Raw genomic sequence first — 24,216 nt, forward strand, 5'->3', positions numbered from 1 at the left:
GAAACATTGAGGACAGCCTCAATGAAGATGACCTCCTGTTAGCCAGGATGGCCAAAAGATTGGCTTTGGAGAGACAGCTCCTAGCCATAGAGAGGGAAAGAAAATAGATAGGTTTAGCTCCCATCTATGGTGGCAGCAACATAACTAGGGTCAGAGAAGATATTGACATCCTAAAAATCCCCAAAGGGATTGTAACAAAATATGAAGATGGTGATGACATCACCAAATGGTTCACAGCTTTTGAGAGGGCTTGTGTAGCCAGAAACGTAAACAGATCTCACTGAGGTGCTCTCCTTTGGGAAATGTTCACTAGAAAGTGTAGGGATAGACTCCTCACACTCTCTGGTAAAGATGCAGAATCCTATGACCTCATGAAGGCTACCCTGATTGAGGGGTTTGGGTTCTCAACTGAGGAGTACAGGATTAGGTTCAGTGAGCTCAAAAATCCTCGAGCCAGACCTGGGTTGATTTTGTTGACTTTTCAGTCAAAACACTAGATAGTTGGATAACTGGCAGTGGTGTAAATGATTATGATGGCCTGTATAACTTGTTTATGAAGGAAAACCTGTTAAGTAATTGTTTCAATGACAAACTGCATCAGCATCTGGCAGACCTAGGTCCAATTTCTCCCCAAGAATTGGGAAAGAAGGCAGAGCATTGGGTCAAGACTAGGGTGAACAAGACTTCCACAGGGGGTGACCAAAAGAAAGGGGTCACAAAGTCTCCCCAGGGGAAGAGTGCTGAGACATCCAAGGGAAAAAGTAAAGAGTCTTCTACAGGGCCCCCAAAACCTGCTCAGGAGGGTGGGTCCTGAGCCTCTTCACAATCCTCAATCGGGTATAAGGGTAAAAACTTTGATCCCAAAAAGGCCTGGTGTCACATCTGTACTCAGCATGGACACCAAACTGGAGACAAGGCCTGTCCCAAGAAAAGTCCCACAACTACTACTCCAGTTAGCACTGGAATTGCCAATCTCCAAATGGGATCAACAGTGTGCCCAGAGCAAATCAGGGATCACACTGAAGCTACATTAGTCTCTGAGGGTGGGGTGCACCTAGCCACACTTGCTGCCTGGCCGCCTAACAGGCAAAAATACAGGCAGCAGCTCTTAATCAATGGGACTAGAGTAGAAGCCCTGAGGGATACAGGTGTCAGTGTCACTATGGTCACAGACAAACTGGTTTCCCAAGGACACTACCTGGCTGGACAGACATATCCAGTCACAAACGCTGACAATCAGACTAAAGTCCATCCCATGGCAATGGCAACTTTAGGATGGGGAGGGGTCACTGGCCTGAAACAGGTGGTAGTCTCCTCTGCATTCCCATTAGAATGTCTGCTAGGAAATGATCTGGAGTCCTCAGCATGGGCTGAGGTAGAGCTCAAGACCATGCAGCCATGCTGGGTATCCATTAACTGGTGTGTGTCACGACAAGGGCCCAGTGCAGGGCTCAGGGTGAAAAAGAAGTGTTGGAGTCTGGAATAACGGCCCAACCTTCCAAGAGAAAAGGAAAGAAGACTGGGGAACCAGCTTCAACACAGCACAAGAAACAGGACCTCTCTTCCCAGGAAGATGTTCTATCCCCTGAGGGAACTGAGTCCATGGAGCTGGGACCTTACCAGGTTCAGCTCTTGGGCCCAGGGGGAACCTCAAGGGAACAGCTGTGTAAGGGGTAAAAAACATGTCCCTCTCTTGAAGGCCTAAGACAGCAAGCATCTGAGCAAGAAAAAGGAAATGTCAATGGAACTCACAGGGTCTATTGGGAAGATGGACTCCTTTACACTGAGGCAAGAGATCCCAAACCTGGTGCCACCAGGAGAGTGGTAGTGCCTCAGGAGTTTAGGGAATTCATTCTGACCTTAGCCCATGACATTCCCCTTGCTGGGCATTTGGGACAAACCAAGACATGGGAGAGATTAGTCAACCATTTCTACTGGCCCAATATGTCCCAGAAGGTAAAGGAGTTTTGCACCTCCTGTGTCACCTGTCAAGCCAGTGATAAGACAGGTGCCATCCAAAGGCCCCCATCATTCCACTTCCAGTGGTGGGGGTCACCTTTGAAAGAGTGGGAGTGGATATAGTGGGTCCACTTTAACCTCCCACAGCATCATGGAACCAATACATCGTAGTAGTAGTGGATCATGCTACGAGATACCCTGAAGCAATTCCCCTTAGGTCCACTACTGCCCCTGCAGTAGCTGAAGCACTCATAGGTATTTTTTACCAGAGTGGGATTTCCTAAGGAGGTGGTTTCTGACAGAGGTATCAACGTCATGTCAGATTACCTGAAACGTATGTGGAATGAGTGTGGGGTGACTTACAAATTCACCAAACCATACCATCCACAAACCAATGGCCTTGTTGAGAGATTCAACAAGACATTGAAGGGCATGATCCTGGGGCTCCCTGAACAACTCAAAAGGAGATGAGATGTCCTCTTGCCATGCCTGCTTTTCGCCTACAGAGAGGTGCCACAGAAGGGAGTAGGGTTTTCCCCCTTTGAACTTCTGTTTGGCCATCCTGTTAGGGGACCACTAGCACTTGTATAAGAAGGCTGGGAGAGACCCCTCCATGAGCCTAAACAAGATGTGGTGGACTATATACTAGGCCTACGTTCAAGAATGGCAGAGTACATGGAAAAGGCAAGCAAAAACCTTGAGGCCAGCCAACAGCTCCAGAAGATGTGGTATGACCAAAAGGCTGCTACGGTTGAGTTTCAGCCAGGGCAGAAAGTCTGTATCTGGAACCTGTGGCTCCAAGAGAACTTCAGAACAGATGGAGTGGCCCTTAGCCAGTTCTTGAGAAAAAGAGTCAGGTCGCCTACTTGGTTGACCTAGGCACTAGTAGGTCCCCCCAAGAGGGTGATCCATGTGATTCGCCTCAAACTCTTCCATGATAGGGCAGATGTAAACATGTTAATGGTTACAGATGAGGACCAGGAAGCTGAGAGTGAACCTCTCTCTGATCTCCTCTCCACTGACCCTTAGGATGGCTCAGTAGAAGGAGTGATCTATTCAGACACCCTCTCTGGCCAACAGCAGGCTGACTGCAGGCAAGTCCTCCAGCAGTTTGCTGAGCTCTTTTTTCTAACCCCTGGTCAGACACACCTGTGTACCCATGATGTGGACACAGAAGACAGCATGCTTGTCAAAAATAACCTATTTAGACAGTCTGACCAAGTTAAAGAAAGCATCAAAGTGGAAGTCCAAAAGATGCTGGAGTTGGGAGTGATTAAGCAATCTGACAGTCCCTGGGCTAGCCCAGTGTTCTTGGTCCCCAAACCTCACACAAAAAATGGCAAGAGAGAGATGAGGTTTTGTGTGGACTACAGAGGGTTTAACTCTGTCACCAAGACAGATGCTCACCTCATTCCATGGGCAGATGAGCTAATAGACAAATTAGGTGCTGCCAAATACTTAAGTACCTTTGACTTGACAGCAGGGTACTGGCAAATAAAAATGGCACCTGGAGCAAAAGAGAAAACAGCATTCTCTACACCTGATGGGCACTACCAGTTTACTGTAATGCCCTTTGGCTTAAAGAATGCCCCTGCCACCTTCCAAAGGTTGTTGAATCAAGTCCTTGCTGGGATGGAGTCCTTTAGTGCAGCTTATCACTTCATAGTTCAAACTGACCACAGACCTCTCAGATGGCTAATGCAAATGAAAGGAGAGAACGCTAAACTGCTGAGGTGCTCCATATCCCTACAGGGAATGGACTTTGTAGTGGAACACAGACCTAGGACTGCCCATACCAATGCTGATGGCCTTTCCAGGTTCTTCCACTTAGAAAATGACGACTCTCTTGGGAAAGATTAGTCTCATCCTCTTTTATTTGGGGGGCGGGGGGTTGTGTAAGGAAACGCCTCCTTGGCATGGTTACCCCCTGACTTTTTGCCTTTTGCTGATGCCAGTTATGATTGAAAGTGTGCTGGGACCCTGCTAACCAGGCCCCAGCACCAGTTTTCTTTCCCTAAACTGTACCTTTGCGCCCACAACTGGCACAGCCCTGGCACTCAGATAAGTTCCTTGCAAATGGTACCCCTGGTACCAAGGGCCCTGATGCCATGGAAGGTCTCTAAGGGCTGCAGGATGTATTATGCCACCCTGGGGACCCCTCACTCAGCACATGCACACTGCCTCACAGCTTGTGTGTGCTGGTGGCGATAAAATGACTACGTCGACATGGCACTCCCCTCAGAGTGCCATCCCAACCTCACACTGCCTGTGGCATAGGTAAGTCACCCCTCTAGTAGGCCTTACAGCCCTAAGGCAGGGTGCACTATACCACAGGTGAGGGCATATGTGCATGAGCACTATGCCCCTACAGTGTCTAAGCAAAACTTTAGACATTGTAAGTGCAGGGTAGGCATAAAGAGTATATGGTCTGGGAGTTTTGTCAAATACGAACTCCACAGTTCCATAATGGCTACACTGAAATCTGAGAAGTTTGGTATCAAACTTCTCAGCACAATAAGTGCACACGGATGCCAGTGTGGAATTTATTGTAAAATGCACCCAGAGGGCATCTTAGAGATGCCCCCTGAATACCAGTCTGATTCCTAGAGCTAGGCTGACCAGTTTCTGCCAGCCTGCCACAACCAGACGAGTTGCTGGCCACATGGGGAGAGTGCCTTTGTCACCCTGTGGCCAGGAACAAAGCCTGTACTGGGTGGAGGTGCTTCTCACCTCCCCCTGCAGGAAGTGTAACACCTTGCGGTGAGCCTCAAAGGCTCATGCCTTTTGTTACAGCACCCCAGGGCATCCCAGCTAGTGGAGATGCCTGTCCCTCCAGCCACTGCCCCCACTTTTGGCGGCAAGGGCTGGAGGAGATAATGAGAAAAACAAGGAGGAGTCACGCACCAGTCAGGACAGCCCCTAAGGTGTCCTGAGCTGAGGTGAACCCTGCCTTTAGAAATCCTCCATCTTGAGATTGGAGGATTCCCCCAATAGGATTAGAGATGTGCCCCCCTCCCCTCATGGCAGAGGCACAAAGAGGGTGTAGCCATCCTCCAGGACAGTAGCCATTGGCTACTGCCCTCCTGACCTAAACACACCCCTAAATTTAGTATTTAGGGGCACCCCAGAACCCAGGAAATTAGATTCCTGCAACCTGAAATAAGAAGAAGGACTGCTGACCTGAAAGCCCTGCAGAGACGACGGAGACGACAACTGCTCTGGCCCCAGCCCTACCGGCCTGTCTCCTGACTCGAAGAAAACTGCAACATCGACGCATCCAACAGGGACCAGCGACCTCTGAAGCCTCAGAGGACTGCCCTGAACCAAAGGACCAAGAAACTCCTGTGAACAGCGGCTCTTTTCAAATCCAGCAACAACTTTGGAACTTTCTTGCAACTTTTAAAGACCTCACTCTTCCGGCCGGAAGCGTGAGACTTCACCCTCTGCACCCGACTCCTCCGGCTCGAGCTCCAGAGAACCAACACTACAGGGAGGACTCCCAGGCGACAGCGACCGCGACCGCGTGAGTAGCCCGAGACGACCCCCCTGGACCCACAAAGCGACACATGCAGAGAGAATCCAGAGGCTCCCCCTGACTGCGACTGCCTGTAACAAGGAACCCGATGCCTGGACCAAGCACTGCACCCGCAGCCCCCAGGACCAGAAGGAACCGAACTTCAGTGCAGGAGTGACCATCAGGCGACCCTCTACCTAGCCCAGTCGGTGGCTGGCCCCAGAAGCCCCCCTGTGCCCTGCCTGCACCGCTAGAGTGACCCCGAGTCCCTACATTAATTTGTATTACCAACCCGACGCCTGCTTTGCACACTGCACCCGGCCGCCCCGTGCCACTGAGGGTGTGTTTTGTGTGCCTACTTGTGTCCCCCCCAGTGCTCTTCAAAAAAACCCTGGTCTGCCCTCCGAGAACACAGGTACTTACCTGCTGGCAGACTGGAACCGGAGCACCCCTGTTCTTTATAGGCGCCTATGTGTTTTGGGCTCCTATTTGACCTCTGCACCTGACCGGCCCTGTGCTGCTGCTGTGGTAACTTTGGGGTTACCTTGAACCCCCAATGGTGGGCTGCCTATGCCCAGGAACTTAGACTTGTAAGTGTCTTACTTACCTGACAAACTAACCATTACTTACCTCCCCCAGGAACTGTTGATTTTAGCACTGTGTCCACTTTTAAAATAGCTCATAGCCATTTTAACTAAAACTGTGTACGTTGCTCCTCTAATTCAAAGTTCCTAACCTACCTGTGTGGAGTACCTTAATTTTATGTATTTACTTCAAATCTTGACCTCGTGGTTCTAAAATAAATTAAGAAAATATATTTTTCTATATAAAAACTATTGGCCTGGAGTTAAGTCTTTGAGTGTGTGTTCCTCATTTATTGCCTGTGTGCGTACAACAAATGCTTAACACTACTCTCTGATAAGCCTACTGCTCGACCACACTACCACAAAATAGAGCATTAGAATTATCAAATTTTGCCACTATCTTACCTCTAAGAGGGAACCCTTGGACTCTGTGCACACTATCTCTTACTTTGAGATAGTATATACAGAGCCAACTTCCTACAATGTGTCACTAGCAAAATGCAGGGGGCCATGAGGCCCAGCAGCCTCAGAGTCAGTCTCACCGAAAACCAAGACAGAGGCTGAAAGATTGGAATCATAGACTGAATATCTTGGACTTGCTTTTCGGGAGGATAAGCCCAAAACTGCACCGTGTCCAGAACAGCTCTGGTGAAAGGGAGCATCTGAGAGGGAGTCAGGTGTGACTTTGGCACATTTATAGTGAACCCCACCGTTTGCAGGACGTTTGTTGTAGTCTGAAGGTAGGAGACGACTTTCTGGGGCGAGTCCGCCTTCAACAGCCAGTCGTCGAGGTAGGGGAAGTCTGAGACCCCTAACCTGCGCAGATGAGCTGCAGCCACTACCATCACTTTCGTGAACACCTGAGGGGTGCTGGTAAGGCCAGAGGGGAGCACGGTAAAGTAATAGTGCTCATGACCTACCACGAATCTGTAGGCAGGCAGGATGGGGATGTGAAAAAAAGCGTCCTGCAAGTCCAACGCTACCATCCTGTCTCCTGTGTCTAAGGCAGACAGAATCTGAGCCAGGGTGAGCATTTTGAATTTCTCCTTCTTGAGGAAGTAGTTGAGGTCCCGAAGGTCTAGGATAGGACGTAAGCCCTTGTCCTTTTTGGGCACCAGAAAGTAGCGGGAATAACAACCACGACCTACTTCGGGCACAGGGACCTTCTCTATAGCTCCCTTGGCCAAGAGAGCCGCGACTTCCTGGCGGAGGAGTGGCATATGATCCTCCGGGAGTTGGCTGAGTGATGGAGGCCTGGCCAGTGGGGCAAATTTGAAAGGGAGGGAGTAGCCCTTTCGAAAGATCTGCAAAACCCACCTGTCCATAGTGATGGATTGCCAGTGGGGCAGGTGATGGCGAATCCTGCCTCCAACTGGATGGGAGTGAGGAGATGGACTAGAAGGGTTTGAAGGCTGCAGCGGGGGCAGAGGTGAAATGGGCAGACCTCTGGTTTCCTGTCCCACGTCCACGTGGGATTCCACATCCCCTGCCACGCAGCGGCTGACCAGCATGGGTGGCATGGTGGCTGGGCAGGGGACGCGACAGGGAGCCCCTTCCATGGCCACGAATGGGGCAAAAAGCGGACTGCGCAGGCGAAAAGCAGACTGCGTGGGCGAGGGGCAGAGGAAAGACCAAGGGACCGAGCTGTAGCCCTGGAACCGAGCCGTAGCCTTGGAATCCTTGAATCTCTCTAAGGCTGAGTCCTCTTTGTCTCCAAAGAGAAGGGAGCCATCAAAGAGCATGTCCATAAGAGGCTGTTGGACATCCCCAGAAAAAACTAAAGTATGCAACCAGGTGTTGCGTCTCAAGGCCACCTTCGTAGCAACCGATCTGCCCGGAAAGTCGGTTGTGTCCAGCCCAAATCGGATTGTGAACTTCGCTGCATCTCTCCCATCGTTGACAGCTTGAGAGGCGATAGCACAGGCCTCCTCCGGTATCTGCAGCAGGACTTGCGCAACCGTATCCCACAGAGAGTGGGTATAGTGGCCCAAAAAGCATGCGCTGTTCACAGACCGCAGCACGAGACTGGAGCAAGAAAACAACTTCTTCCCTAATTGTTCCAGCCTTTTTTATTCCCTATCCGGGGGTGCGGAAGGGAATGCGCCTGAAGAAGAGAAAGCCTGGATGACAAGACTCTCAGGCCTGGGGTGTTGGGACAGGAATTTAGGGTCGTTCGGAGAGGGCCTATGGCGGCGTGCGATAGTCCTATTCACAGGAACCCCTGTGTTGGGTTTGGACCAAGTACCCAAAAGAACATCAGTGAGGGCTTCATTGAACGGTAAAAGGGGCTCAGATGTGGAAGCCCCTGGCTGAAGCACCTCCGTCAGGAGTTTGGACCTGACCTCTATAGTAGGTAGCTCAAGGCCAAGGACCTCGGCCACACTACTGACCACCATACCATAAGTCGCTCCCTCCGCCGTAGCCACAGTAGGAGGAGACAGCATACCAGCGTCTGGAGAAGTGTCTAGTCCACTGGCATCGCCCAATTCCTGTGCCCAGTCCAAAGATGGGTCCTCCTGGTATTCATAATGGTCCAGGGACCCCTCCAATTTTTCCCCGAATTCGTACCCATAGGAAAAAGGTTCCAAATCTGACCTGGGGTGAATAGGCCCCATTGAAGACAAAGGCGGCGTCGGCCGATGCCGCTCCAACACCGAGTCATCGGGGATAAGGATCGGGTCGATGTCGATAGTGGGCACTACTGACGTCAGGAGCGTCGCAATTGACCTGGTGCCGTTGAAGGTCTCAATGGTGCGACCGACGCCGGCGCGGATCTGCGAGCGGATCCGGAGGGGACCTCAGTGGCTGGAGCTGAAGCTGCTGGCACAGAACCCGAAGGCCCCTCAACCAAACCCCTTTGGCCTGAAAGCACTGTATCAGGGTCAGTCCGCCCAAAGATGAGGCACATGGCCTAATAGAATTCCTTAAGTTGGGCGGGGGTCGCTCCGGCTCTCGGAAACTCGGGGAAGCGCGGAGCAGACCCAGACACAGGCTCCGAGGACAGAGGCCTTGCGTGTCGGCGCTCCACCCACGGGGCGAAGTCGAAGAGCGATGAGACCGCTTCGACTTCTTCTTACCTTCACCCGAAGATTTTGAGGACGACAAGTGGTGATGGCTCTGCGAATGGTCTCGAGACCTTCCTCTCGAGTGAGACCGGGACCTGTGCGGAGTCGAACGCCGGGCCGCCATGAGCTTGAGGGACCTCTCCCTCAAGGCCAACGGGTGCATGGCCTGGCACTCGGAGCATGTCTTTGGGTCGAGGTCGTGCTAGAGACACCACAAACAAACCTGATGCGGATCCGTCACCGACATCATGCGGCGACAGTCCTCGCACGGCTTGAACCCGGTCTTCGGGGACATCCTCGACGCACCAAAAGCTCACTCGAAAACTCAACAAAACGGCCGAAATCTGTCAAAAAGAGACCAGGGTAGCTCTCTCCGGATCAGCTTGTGGTGCGGATAAAAAAGAACTGGCATCACTGCACTGAGACGGCGTCTATGTACTACTCCTGACGTCATCACAACGACTGCGACTCCAGCGACGCCCACGGAGTCGGTCAACGCCACCTACTGACGCACAAGGGTATTGTTCGAAGAAAAATCTCCGGATCCAGTCTGATGCCTGGGGGAAATTCTAAGGTAAGGAATTTGCAACTAGAAGTCTCAATCAGATATAACTGTTTACTAACCTTCTGAGTTTGTGAATGCTTATGGGGGACCTGGCAAGCTGACATTCGCCCCACTCCATGCAGCCTCCCCTACAATGACTGCTACTGCCAACACTTCTTTTTCGCTTCCGACTTGTCACTGGGGTTTTTCCCAAGCTTGCACTCAGCTGACGGATGGACTCCCCTGCAAGTGGCACTCACATGTCTGAACTTGCATGACTGATCCCAAGTACATTCGTCTGACTCATATTTCCAGCATATTGCTGTGCTACTAGTCTGATGCTTGTCTCCTGTTTGTCTTGTAAATGTATCTCTGTTTCTCTTGCCTCTTCCTAAAGGGGTGGCTCCAAAAGGGCTGCTCTGCCTTCCCTGACCATGTCTTGGCCTCTTTTGCCGTCATCATTTTATGTATGAACCCAGGTACATCTTACATCTTCTTCATCTCACTCCAAGTCAGGGTGTTTCTGCATTTTAAGTCTAAAACCTCTGTCGTATTCTAGCCATGCCTTGCATGCAAACTGCCTATGTACCTCATGTATTCTCACCTCGTAGAGCTATAGGTCCTGCGTGCAGTGTGGGGATTTCTCAACGATGATTCATGCCATGAGTCTAAATGCATCGACCCAATTTTTGAAGTTTCTTTCTGTCCTTCCTCTCCTCCTTTCACGCCTGTCCTCCTCTTTCTTGTTGCACACTGCTAAGTCTATGCCTCCCGGCGGAAACTCTAGTAAGATAAAAAATATCTATGAACCACTTGCTCCATATCCTTGTCTTAACTCCTAGAGGAATGAGGCTCACCAATCCCATGGCCCTTGTAACCAGTGCCCAGAATGCAGCACACATAAAAAGAGGAAAAAACAACGAGAAATGAAAATATTTCTCCTTGTTACGCCTGTTCTGGGTGGGCGTAAGGCTTTGGTGTTGCCTCAGGTTTAGGTGATTAAGTAAATTAGGAAATTAAGCGGGAAAACCGACCACAACGCCCATGGAACGCCTCCCTAGCGCAGAGTAAGGCAATGCAGCGACTTGTGCTGCTTTGTCTTGCTCCATATCTATGAGGCAATGTCGAGCACAGAGGCTCACAGAGGCTTGTGCTGCCGGAGTGTCAAAGAAAGTGATGCCCCGGCAGCGGAAGTCTCTCATAAATATGGCCCCAAGAGTGTAATCCCTCGCTGAGCTCGAGGTTCTGTAGCTGGCCACATCGCACGCAGGGCGACAATAAGGGGGACAGCTTCCTAGCGTCGCTCCCCTGTTAGGGAGGCAGATGGACAAAAGGGGCCTCCGTACTTGTGAGGGTGGTCCACCGCTCGGTTTATGGCCCCAAGGTGTGAGGAGGGAGGAGTAAGGCCTGGAGGTCTCTTAAGGGGTGACCTCTCAGGGCTGGGCCTCTTTGGGCAAACGACAAGAAAGAAAGTATCTGGCGCGGATACCCGGCTGTGGACACCCAGAACAAGTCAAGAACGAGGTTAGTCGGAGTAATTGAGGGGCCAGCGTGGGGGATGCAATAGGGATGCTCCGACCGCAATCGGTGTGGTACGAATATGGTGAATGACGGCTACTTTCTCAGTGGGATATGTGGGCGGTGGGACAACGTTACATAGTTTACAAAGTTCACTTTACATAAACTGGGGCACGACCGCATTGCCGACCAGGTAAACCATCGCGCAAAGCTTCAATCCAACCTCCCCGATCTCCCCTCCCCCGATCGACCAACTCGCTTAATGCCCCTGGGACGCATGTTCTATGTGCTTCCGATGCGATTCCGAAGTGGATTCGCTAGAATATACACCACCCCCCCACACCGTTCCTCACCTTAGTCAAGCGGGTTGCAGAACGCAGCGCGAAGTAGGCTGCGTGTTGGTCAATTGCTGGTGCTGGGCAGCGCCAGCATCGAGCACGGTTGGTCGCGGCGGGGAGCGGGGGCAGGGCCATGGAGGGCACGCAAGATCCACCGAACAGCGCGCCCATCGCCGGCATGCCGGTAGGAGGGGTGCGCCGCACCGGGCCATGGGGCGCGCAAAGTCAGGCGCGCAGTGCGCCCATCCCCCTGCCCAAATCTCGGATGAGGTGACGCCTGAAGGCGTGGCACGAACGGCGTCGGGCGCTACACAAGCGCGGGCGTGCACGTCGGGCGCGCTATACAAGCGCGAGCGTGCACGGGACACATTTAGAAACACTGAAAAGTGTATAGAGGGTGAATGTGTACTCACCTATTATATGAAGGTGTTTGTAGGGACGATATCGGAACCGTGTGGAAACACGGGGAGCGCCCGTAACCCACCACAGAGTAATGTGCGGGCGTCGCACGTGGGTGGCAGGGCATGTGCCCCCCGCCATGCGCGTTCAGCTGCATTCCCGCATAGGCCCAACGAGTCTGGCACGAAGCGCCAGCAACTCGGAGAGTCAGAGGCTGTTGATTTATATGCTTACGGGCTAATACGAGGCAGATAGCCCGGAGCTCAATCCCCACCTTACATGCAGTATATTTAAGTAGCAATTGCACATATACAAAGATAATTAAAAAAAAAATTACAAATGGGGATGCATGGATTGTTAATTGTCAATTTGCTTCCAGGGAGCCACCGCACTGTGGGAATTCCTGCGGTTGGCCACATAAGGCAACGGCGAGGCACAATCGGTAAGGTACTAAGGTGGACTGTGAGGTACATGGTAAGCAGAGTAAGGGTACTGCGTGACCACCATGAAGGGAGGCGGCAGGCAGCAGCGCATGCAAGCTAGGTTTCCCAAGGGAGGGCACAGGTCAGTGGGGTGGACAGATGAGGAGGTCACTTGACAGGTACCCCGGGGCATTCGAGTAAAGCGCGTAAAGGGGTATCAGCTATCAAGTCCCGCCAGCGGGTAGCACATTATTTGTCAGGAGGTGTAGGAAGTTGGCTCTGTATGTACTATTTCAAAGTAAGAAATAGCATGCACAGAGTCCAAGGGTTCCCCTTAGAGGTAAGATAGTGGCAAAATTTTATAATTCTAATGCTCTATTTTGTGGTAGTGTGGTCGAGCAGTAGGCTTATCAGAGGGTAGTGTTAAGCATTTGTTGTACACACACAGGCAATAAATGGGGAACACACACTCAAAGACAATTCCAGGCCAATAGATTTTTATACAGAAAAATATATTTTCTTAGTTTATTTTAAGAACCACAGGTTCAAGATTTACAAACAATACTTTAAATGAAAGGTATTTCACTTAGGAACTTTAGGAACTTTGAATTAGCAAAATAGCATATACAGTTTTCACACAAATGGCAATAAGCTATTTTAAAACTGGACACTGTGCAATTTTTAACAGTTCCTGGGGGAGGTAAGTGTTTGTTAGTTTTGCAGGTAAGTAAACCACCTACAGGGTTCAAAGTTGGGTCCAAGGTAGCCCACCGTTGGGGGTTCAGGGCAACCCCAAAGTTACCACACCAGCAGCTCAGGGCCGGTCAGGTGCAGAGGTCAAAGTGGTGCCCAAAACGCATAGGCTTCAATGGAGAAGGAGGTGCCCCAGTTCCAGTCTGCCAGCAGGTAAGTACCCGCGTCTTCGGAGGGCAGACCAGGGGGGGTTTGTAGGGCACCGGGAGGGACACAAGTCAGCACAAAAAGTACACCCTCAGCGGCACGGGGCGGCCGGGTGCAGTGTGCAAACAGGCGTCTGGTTTGCAATGTAGTTCAATGGGAGACCCAGGGGTCTCTTCAGCGAAGCAGGCAGGCAAGGGGGCGGGGCTCCTCGGGGTAGCCACCACCAGGGCAAGGGAGAGGGCCACCTGGGGGTCACTTCTGCACTGGAGGTCGGATCCTTCAGGACCTGGGGGCTGCGGGTGCAGGGTCCTTATCAGGCGTCGGGTCTTTCAAGCAGGCAGTCGCGGTCAGGGGGAGCCTCTGGATTCCCTCTGCAGGCGTCCCTGTGGTGGGTCAGGGGGGTCAACTCTGGCTACTCACGGGCTCGCAGTCGCCGAGAAGACCTCCCTGTAGCGTTGTTTCTCCACAAGTCGAGCGGAGGGCGTCGGGTGCAGAGTGCAAAGTCTCACGCTTCCGGCGGGAAACGTGTGTTCTTTCAAAGTTGCTTCTTTGTTGCAAAGATGCTTCTTTCTTGGAGCAGAGCCGCTGTCCTCGGGAGTTCTTGGTCCTTTTAGTTGCAGGGTAGTCCTCTGAGGCTTCAGAGGTCGCCGGACCCTGTGGGACGCGTCGCTGTAGCAAATCTTTTGAAGTGGGGAGACAGGCCGGTAGAGCTGGGGCCAAAGCAGTTGGTGTCTCCGTCTTCTCTGCAGGTTTTTCAGCTCAGCAGTCCTTCTTCGTCTTAGGTTGCAGGAATCTAGTTACCTAGGTTCTGGGAGCCCCTAAATACTCGATTTAGGGGTGTGTTTCGGTCTGGGGGTTAGTAGCCAATGGCTACTAGCCCTGAGGGTGGCTACACCCTCTTTGCGCCTCCTCCCTGAGGGGAGGGGCACATCCCTAATCCTATTGGGGGAATCCTCCATCTGCAAGATGGAGGATTTCTAAAAGTCAGAGTCACCTCAGCTCAGGACACCTTAGGGGCCGTCCTGACTGGCCAGTGACTCCTCCTTGTTTTTCTCATTATCTCCTCCGGCCTTGCCGCCAAAAGTGGGGCCGTGGCCGGAGGGGGCGGGCAACTCCACTAGCTGGAGTGCCCTGGGGTGCTGTAACAAAGGGGGTGAGCCTGTGATGCTCACCGCTAGGTGTTAAAGTTCCTGCAGGGGGAGGTGAGAGACACCTCCACCCAGTACAGGCTTTGTTACTAGCCACAGAGTGACAAAGGCACTCTCCCCATGTGGCCAGCAACATGTCTGGTGTGTGGCCCTCTGGGTGCATTTTACAATAAATTCCACACTGGCATCCGTGTGCATTTATTGTGCTGAGAAGTTTGATACCAAACTTCCCAGTTTTCAGTGTAGCCATTATGGTGCTGTGGAGTTCGTGTATGACAGACTCCCAGACCATATACTCTTATGGCTACCCTGCACTTACAAAGTCTAAGGTTTTGTTTAGACACTGTAAGGGCATAGTGCTCATGCACTTATGCCCTCACCTATGGTATAGTGCACCCTGCCTTAGGGCTGTAAGGCCTGCTAGCGGGGTGACTTATCTATGCCATAGGCAGTGTGAGGTTGGCATGGCACCCTGAGGGGAGTGCCATGTCGACCTAGTCATTTTATCCCCACTTGCACACACAAGCTGGCAAGCAGTGTGTCTGTGCTGAGTGAGGGGTCCCCAGGGTGGCATAAGACATGCTGCAGCCCTTAGAGACCTTCCCTGGCATCAGGGCCCTTGGTACCAGAGGTACCAGTTACAAGGGACTTACCTGGATGCCAGGGTGTGCCAATTGTGGGAACAAAAGTACAGGTTAGGGAAAGAACACTGGTGCTGGGGCCTGGTTAGCAAGCCTCAGCACACTTTCAAATCAAAACTTGGCATCAGCAAAGGAAAAAGTCAGGGGGTAACCATGCCAAGGAGGCATTTCCTTACAGGAGGTTACCCCGCTTGGGTTCCACCTAACAGCTGATGAGCGGCCATAAGGGCCAATGGGGAGCGGCACAGCGGAAGTAGGGCTGGGGACTATGGGGGCTGGCAAGACCAGCGACAATTGCGCAAAAAAGAAAAATGGGTGACACCAGGCGAGCTACTAACTAGGTGGTGCATCACCAAGGGCGCAATAATGAAGCTGTCTTATCTCAATTGCAGACCTAAATTCCTAATCCGCACGCACATCGGCTATGATGGAAGTCCACGGGTCGCCTTCACTTTTTCCCCCCAATGAGAACCAGGAGGAGGCTGAGATCTGGGCGAAATTCATGGCCATGGGACAGGCGAAAGGTTTGAAATGGGCAAGGAAGATGGTGGCTGCACAAGGAGTCCAGCAGCAGTCGGAAACCCCACCGCGACAAACATGGATGAGGTGCAGCCTTCAGACTCAGGCCTCTGTCTCCTAAGCGGAGAGAGTGTCCTTAGCGCCTGCCAAAAGGAAGAGGCCGGCGAGGGCCACGGCTGGGAACAAACTCAAAGGGGCCAAGAAGGACATGGCGGACAGCAATTTACTGGAAGGCCCCTCAACTTCCCAGAAGGACAGCGGGCAGAGGAGAACTAAGAAAGACATTCTGGAACAGGAGCCGGCGGTTGAAAGTGGGGTTCCCCTCACAGCTGGGGGGCTTGCCACAGGGGCGAGCATGCGAATTGCGCAGGAGAAAAACGGCCAGCCCGCAATGAGTGTGTCCTGCAGCCCCACCCCAGGAGCATCGGGGCAGGGGTTGCAGGTTGGACTGGGTAAGATGATGGAGGCGATGCACAGCTTCATGGCGTCAGTGAAAGTGCTAGCGGGTTTGGGCATGGACGAACAAGGCGCTAGCAGCAGGCGAGCATGCGCAGGGCAGGTGTGGGGCCAGGGCACCAACTCTCCACCGAAGGGGCAGGGCGAGGCTTCGGTGCCGGGAGCCGAGGTTGCGGACAGGGTCGCGACAGATACTCTAGCAGGTGGGAACAGCAAAAGGGCTGATGTTAGGCCCGATCCCCCCTTGTTGTCTGGGAGGTCATCCCTGGCATGGAGGGGCCCTTTAGAAGCTAGGGAGAGAATATGGAACAGGGAATTCATTTACATTTTCTCACTGCTCACATTTGCCAAAGAGGGCGCAGACATAACGGTACCCAGCAAGGAGGTAAAGAAGCATAAATGGAAGAGGAAAGTTAAGCCAGAGGAATCAATAGGCAACTGGTTGGAGGCATTTTCAATGCTGTCCACAGTGATCGTGGAGAAGTTCCCTGAGCAGGGACCGGCTCTATGCAAATACAGCCGGGTCATATATGAGGAATATACCTGCAATGGGGGCTCAGGGTGGCTAAACTACGACAGGGAATTCAGGCAAAAGATGGAACAAGCACCTGAGATGGCATGGGACTGCCGTGAAATTGAACTCTGGGTCCAGTACATGGGCAATGGCAGCAGGCCAGCAAACGGTGACCCCCTGTTTCGCTAGACACAAACAAGCAAGGCCATACTATTTTAAGCAGCAGCTTAGGCCCTCCTTTCGAGGGAAGCCCCAGCAGAGGGGGAGAGGGGCTTATCAGTATAGGTTCAACAATAATTCATGCAGGCTATACAACGCCGGGGCATGCTCATGGGGTGCCGTCTGCAAATTCACCCACAACTGCTCCAAGTACGCCGGCTGGCACCCAGCAGCCGAGTGCAACAAAGGGAGCAAGACCGATAAGCCAATGGGTACCTTTGCCGGTGCCAAGCAGCCCTAATTGTCCAGACTCACAACATACTATTATAGCACCTTCTCCCATAAGTTTTAGCACCTTGGCCCGGATCCTCAAAGGCTACCCTAGATCAGTGGAACACGAGCTATTGTTCAGGGTTTCAGTGAAGGTTTTAGGATCCCTTATTCCGGCCCGACAGTTACTAGGCGAGCCAATAACTTACGCTCGGCCATGGAAGTCCCAGGAGTGGTGCAGGAGAAGCTGGAGAAGGAGCGTCAATTGGGGAGGGTGGCTGGCCCCTTCACCCAGCCACCCCTTCCAAATTTCATTGTGTCACCTCTGGGGATTGGACCAAAGAAGGAGCAGGGCAAGTATAGGTTGATCCACCATCTCTCTTACCCCAAAGGATCATCCATGAATGACTACCTCGAAGAGAGAACGTGCTCAGTTTGCAATGCTTCGTTTGACGAGGCGATTGACCTAGTTCACACAGCAGGCAAAGGTGCGCTCATGACAAAGGCGGACATTGAGTCTGCGTTCCGCCTTCTCCAGGTCCACCCGAGTAGCTTTCACCTCCTAGGGATGTAGCGGGCTGGCCAATACTTTTACGACAAGTGCATGCCCATGGGTTGCGCTGTGTCATGTTCTTTGTTCGAAACCTTTGCATGCTTCTTGGAATGGGCCCTGAGAAAAAGCACCCCCCCTGGGAGTTCACTGCACTACCTAGACGACTTCCTCTTCATAGGCAAGGTGGGTTCTGGTGAGTGTAGGGCAACCCTCAATTCATTTGAAAACCTCAGTCAGTCACTGGGGGTGCCATTGGCTCCAGGAAAGACTCAGGGGCCTACTGCGTGCTTGACATTCCTGGGCATTGAGGTTGATTCAATGGAAGGGATGTGCGATTGCCGGAGGACAAGGTCACGGCTCTGCAGGCCAACATCCGGCAGGTGCTGAGCAAGGATAAAGCGACACTAGCCACAATTCAGAGCCTCCTAGGCAGGCTCAACTTTTCAGCAAGGATTATACCAGCGGGCAGAATATTTGCCAGGCGGCTAGCAAGGGCAACAGCGAAGGTTAAGAAACTCCGACACTTGGTGCGCCTCTGTGCGGGCCTGAAGGAGGACCTGCGCATGTGGCTGTCATTTCTGGAGGATTTCAATGGTACCCGGTTGTGGCGCACTCCATGGTGCACCAGTCAGCAACTCCTGCTCGCCACTCAGGTAGAGAGGGTTTTGGGGTCATACTGGACCGTCAGTGGTGTGCGGCGAAATGGCCCAATGCATGGATTAGGCATGGACTCACAAAGAACATTACCGTACTGGAAACGTTCCCAATTGTCCTCTCTCTCCATCTGTGGCCACAACTGTTAGCCAATAAGAGGATTACATTCTGGTCTGACAACATGGCCGTAGTACAGGCCATCAATTGCCAGTCCGGGAATTGCCCAGTATTGGTAGGGCTGTTGAGGGATCTAGTGAGAGGTTGCCTGTTAAGAAACGTGGAATTTCGCGCGCGGCATGTGCAAGGGGTGAAGAACGTGGCTACTGATGCTCTTTCTCGTTTTCAGTGAGTGAAATTCTGGGTGTCTTGTCCCCAGGCGATGGCGGAGATGACGTCGTTCAATGTGGAGTGGTGGCGTTTGGTACAGTGGAGCGAAGGATAGGGGCGCTGGGAGAGTTATCACTGGCCCCTAAAACCCAAGCAAGATACAGGGCGTGTCTCAACTGGTTCACATCAGTAACACTGTCATTGGGAGATGGGGACACCCATCCACCGACAAGAAGGGTGCATCACTTCATACTGTGGGCAAAAGACAATAGGAAATCACAAGCATGGGTCTCAAGGCACTTGGCAGCAATCGCCCATTTCTCAAAATTGAAGGGAGAAGAAGATCCGACGGCCGGCTTCCTGTTGAGGGCAGCACTGAAAGGATGGGCTAGACAAGAAGGAAAGATACCTGACCAAAGGGCACCCATTGATTTAGACATGCTCAGGGCTTTGGTGGGGGCACTCACAGCCATTTGTAACACAGTACGAGGAGCTGTTATTCTGTGTCACATTTTCCCTAGCTTTTTTTGGAGCGTTCAGGACTTCAGAGTTAGTGGCGAGGTCGAAGAGCGACACTTCTGACAGGGCACTAAGATGGGATGATCTCAAGGTAGGTCAGGTAATGGCTGAACTGAAAGTGCGGCGCTCAAAAGCTGACCAGAAAGGGAAAGGTGTGTTGGTGCGTTTGAGAAGACTAGGGTACCCCAAATGTTGCCCAATAGAACTCCTCAGGAGGTACATTGCATGCCGTCCCACACAACCAGGATACCTATTGCTTCACCTAGATGGTCAGCCTTTAACACAGTTTCAATATAGAAGGGTCTTGAAGTGGGCAATCGCAAAGGCGAGATATCAGGGGCGAAAATTTTCAACACATTCGTTTAGAATCGGTGCGGCCACCACAGCCTTTGAGGAGGGCCTGCATGCAGAGGCTTTTAAGCGCATCGGAAGGTGGCAGTCCAGAAGATACAAACTGTACATTCGGTCCTGAGACTCTAGGTGTTGTCATCACGAGCCCCTCCAAGGGCAGAGCGTTTAGCGAACCAGGGCTGGAGGCTGGCAGGGGGGCCTAGTTGAGAGATTGGCATTGCTATGGTGCTAAATGTGTTGAATATATTGTAACGTTGTTTGGCCATAACATATGCGATCACAGATGTAAATAAATTGTGTGGTAATGCTTACCTTCTTGTCCATCTAGGGGCTAAGACAGTATGGGTGATGGGCCACTCCTTGGTGGCCAGAGCAGAACTCCGGACCAGGGAGAGTGGCTGGAACCACGGTTTCAGTAACATCGACTTCGCCTGGATGGGAACCGCAGGAATGAGATGGGCCATGCTGGAACCTAGAGTTGGCCAGCTGGTGGGGAAGAGAGGGTTTAAGCCGGACATTCTTGTGATCCACCTGGGTGGATATTAACTGACTGCTTGTGGGAGGGGCCCACTGTTGCAGGCCATGATGCAGGGTCTTGCCAGACTTGCCGCCCTGATGGAGGACGGGGAAATAATTTGGTCTGTGATTATCCCATGTGAGGTGTGGCAGGGAGCCAGGTCTCCGGCCGCAATTGAAATGTCCAGGCAGAGACTCAACTGGTCGCTACAAAAATTTGCTAAGCAGCAGGGATTTGGTTTCATCAGACATACCCTGCTGAGTAGACGCCTGAGCGTTAATTTTGCGTCAGACGGGGTACACTTGTCTGACGCGGGCACGGATATTTGTCTACTAAATATTAGAGATGCTCTTGAGGTAGCAAGCTGTAGGTAGCAAGTAAGGGATGAGCACAGGTGGGGGGGGCTCGGTTATCATGAGATGCCATCCCCGAGGCTTGGCGGAGTTACAGGGCGATCCTAAAGCTTTAAAATTGATTAGAAGGCCTCCAGATGGTGATTCCTGGAGCCAAAAGCAATTCCTCAGGCCACTGGGAGTCTTTACAGCAGGGCCTGGGATGACGCGACGGCGCTCCTTAATCCCGCAAGGGACACTTGGAATCCTGAGCTACTGTGGAGACTGGCCAGGGTCTTGCTCTGTCTTGTCAGGAGCATGACACATTAATAAAGTGGTAAACCATGATAAAGGAATGAGCTGTCAGAAGCTAAGCACGTTGGTGCAGAGAACACCAGACGGAACAGCTCTAGCTTTCTCAGGATGGGTGTCAGTCAATTTTTTAACCAACTCATCTCCAACACTGGGATCGCCTGTAAGCTAACCCAACCTGTGTAATCAATAAATGTGCGACATATTATACCCACAAATGGTGTCCCTGGTATTTATTATGTACCATGCATGGTATTGAGGTAAAACTCCAATTGCACACCCCTAAGGGGCTAGGGGTAGCAGCGCTATATAGCGGCCACGTCACACGCAGGGTGACAATAAGGGTGACAGCTTCCTAGGGTCGCTCCCCCTGTTAGGGAGGCAGATGGACAGAAGGGGCCTCCGTACTTGTGAGGGTGGTCCACCGCTCGGTTTATGGCCCCAAGGTGTGAGGCGGGAGGAGGGAGGAGTAAGGCCTGGAGGTCTCTTAAGGGGTGACCGCTCAGGGCAGGGCCTCTTTGGGCAAACGACGAGAAACCTCCCACCCAACCTACAACAGTGGCAAACCGGGGCTGGATACATTCATAGAAGAAGGGATGGGCACATATACAAGAAGGACATTTATAACATGACTTTCTTTACAGAGGAATCAAGAATCGTCGCAAAGCGGAGTTACAGGGCGATCCGAAAGCTTTAAAATTGATTAGAAGGCCTCCAGATGCTGATTCCTGGAGCCAAAAGCAATTCCTCAGGCCACTGGGAGTCTTTACGGCGGGGTCTGGGATGATGCAACGGCGCTCCTTAATCCTGCAAGGGACAGTTGGAATCCTGAGCAACTGTGGAGACTGGCCGGGGTCTCGCTCTGACTTGTCAGGAGCTTGACACATTAATAAAGTGGTAAACCACGATAAAGGAATGAGCTGTAAGAAGCTAAGCACGTTGGTGCAGAGAACACCAGACGGAACAGCTCTAGCTTTCTCAGGATGGGTGTCGGCCAATTTTTTAACCAACTCATCTCCGACACCGGGATCACCCGTAAGCTAACCCAACCTGTGTAATCAATAAACTTGCAACATATTATACCCACAAATGGTGTCCCTAGTATTTATTATGTTGCATGCATGGTATTGTGGTAAAACTCCTGTTGCACACACCTAAGGGGCTAGGGGTAGCAGCGCTATGTTAGAACCTCGAGCCTATAACGAGTTGAGCTTTCATGTGGCTTCTGCCTGCTACCCTCCTTCTAGCCAGGATGTGGTGTTATGGCTAGAGCTGCCAATTTTGGAACTGGGGAATCAGGCTCCAGTCTTGGCATCAGCGCAACATCTTGTGATTCTGGGCAAATCACTTAATCTCCCTGTGCCTCGAAAAACAGAATATGTCCTTGTGTAGTGTAACCGGTGCTCATGTAAAGCGCTACAAAACCTTTGGGTCGAGTTCGACCTTTATACTGAAAATGGTTTTATTCACTCATGCACAGCTGTTTGCATCTAGTGTTGCCATCTGGCCGGTTTTCTTCGGCAGCACCGGCATTTTGATGGACATCATTATAAAAATAAGCCAAATCACCTACAGCCAGCATTTTGCCTTTATCTTTATAAACTTCAAACAACCAATATAAACAAAAATCATGTTTGAATGTGATCTAGAGCTGCGTTAACAATCCCTGACAAATAATTAAAGTAAACAAAGGCAGAAAAGACCCGTTACAAATTAATATATAACATTTTCCTTAAAAGTCCAATTTAGTATCTGGCCCAGAGTTTGGAGACCATTAAAACAGCAATAAATGGTTGTCTTTTTTTGTCTTGGAAGGTGGCATCACTATTTACATCTCAATAGTTGAAGGCGATCCTGAACCGGAATGCAACAAAGCCCCCTCCCACACACTGACACAAACTCTTTCACAGCTCATTAGCGGCTGAAAGAGTGAGAGTGATTGTCCTATGTGAGGGGCCCATCCCCTATTCCTGGCAGCGCTACACATGCCTGCCAGGCCCAGGAGAGAAGTGCCCCTCCCGTAACAAAAGCACCCCGATCTCCAGGAGGCCGCCTCATTACAGCACCTAGCCGAGGGAGTCCGGAGGGGGCCCCTTCCATGTTCTTTGCAGGGGGGCTCCTCCAGTTTCGTGTACGCCACTGCCCTCTCCTTGGCCTCGTAATGATGCAGCATAGTAGGTGCGAGGCCCAGTTCAGGGGGGACACTGGCGCCATATTGGTGGGCTGGGGGCGGGGACCTGGGCCACGCCCCCTGCTCCCAGGCCTAGCACCAGCCCTGCTCTCTGCGAACAAACCGGCCATCTTATCTTTTGCAACCCCCTAAAAACTTTTAACTTTGGGAACTGACCTACGGCCCACGCTCCTCTGTGTCGACGGAATAGGCCTGTGTGGTGCTCTCTGGTGCCAGGATACCCTGCGGCTATTCCGCGCTCAGTAAAAAACAGATATTTCTTACACAGCACTTTCACGTTGAACAAGTTTTTCTGAGGGGTGTGAGGCAAATCGAGTGCGAGGCAGGGGAGGGAGGGTAGAAGGAATGTCTAGAAAAAAGCATTTTTGTATATCGTATTTCTATACATCGCCGAACCCTACGGGTCTCACTCACTCCCTCCATCTCCAGCCTTGACTGAGGACGTGCTTTTCTTTTTCAGCAGGGGGTACAGGGGGGAGGCTTTGTAACCGTAGCAGCAAATCCCAGGTGGCGTCCCAGAGTCACCTGGTAACCTTAGTGGGGAGTTGAGGCACGCCCCTTGTGCCGGTTACCTGTCACCTGCCCTCGGTACAGGGGCATTTGGAAGCTGCTGTAGCTAACGTACCGAGATTTAGCCCCAGCGGGGAGTCATGAACCTGCCACCCCACTTCGAACGTCAGTAGCATGGGCGAGGAGGCAGGGATGTCACTGGGATGTTCTGTGTCATGTTAGGGATTTAAAGTGGAGCCCGCAGTTCCTCTGACTGCAGCTGGAGCTGCAGGTCTGTGGAAGAGAATAGCATGATGGAGCTATGGGACGAGGGACAAGAGAGCACAGAAGGAAGGGAGGTCCGGGGGATGGCAGTGGAAGCTGAAAAGAAGGTGGGCATGTGGATGGAGGGAGGGGTGGATCGACAAACAGAGTAATGAATGAAAATAGTTTAGAATGAAGGGTAAGAAGTAGGAGGGAGAGAGAGATGAGTGGATGGAGCTAAAGATGGCTGGCTGGACAGAGTGGAGGATGCCTGAGCGGATGGATGTATGGAATGATGGATAAAGAGAAGGATGGGTAGGTGTATGGATGGAAGAAAGGGTGGACGGATAGATGTAAGTGGATGGAGGGAAGGAAGGGTCGATGGCCAGATGGAGAGTGTTTAGATTGAAGCGACGGACGGGAAGAAGGACTGATGCAGAGATGAGTGGATGGATGAAGCTAGAGATGGCTGAATGGAAGGAGAGATGATGGAGGTAGGGACAGGTTTAGGGAAGGAAGGGAGATAGATCGGAAGGTGGATGGAGAGATGGATGTATTGATGGATGAATGGAAATAGTTTAGACCGAAGGGGTGGGTGAGGGACGGATAGGTGAGCGGATGGATAAAGCTAATGATGGCTGGAAGGAAGGAGAGAATGATAGATGTATACATGGAGACAGTGGCGGGTGAATGAGAGAAGAATGAATATGGAGAAGGATGGAGAGCAGGTTAGATGATGGCGGGAAGGACGGATGGA

The 24,216-nt window shown here is 51.8% G+C and overlaps 1 protein-coding gene across 1 annotated transcript in view; it reads right to left on the minus strand.

Annotated features, from left to right (window-relative positions):
* The window catches only part of LOC138260973 (uncharacterized), an 89,396-nt gene that overhangs the window by 64,739 nt on the left and 441 nt on the right, over positions 1 to 24,216 (minus strand). The window lies entirely within an intron of this gene.

The sequence above is a fragment of the Pleurodeles waltl genome, chromosome 10 (genome assembly GCF_031143425.1).
Source record: "Pleurodeles waltl isolate 20211129_DDA chromosome 10, aPleWal1.hap1.20221129, whole genome shotgun sequence".
Classification (NCBI taxonomy): Eukaryota; Metazoa; Chordata; class Amphibia; order Caudata; family Salamandridae; genus Pleurodeles; species Pleurodeles waltl.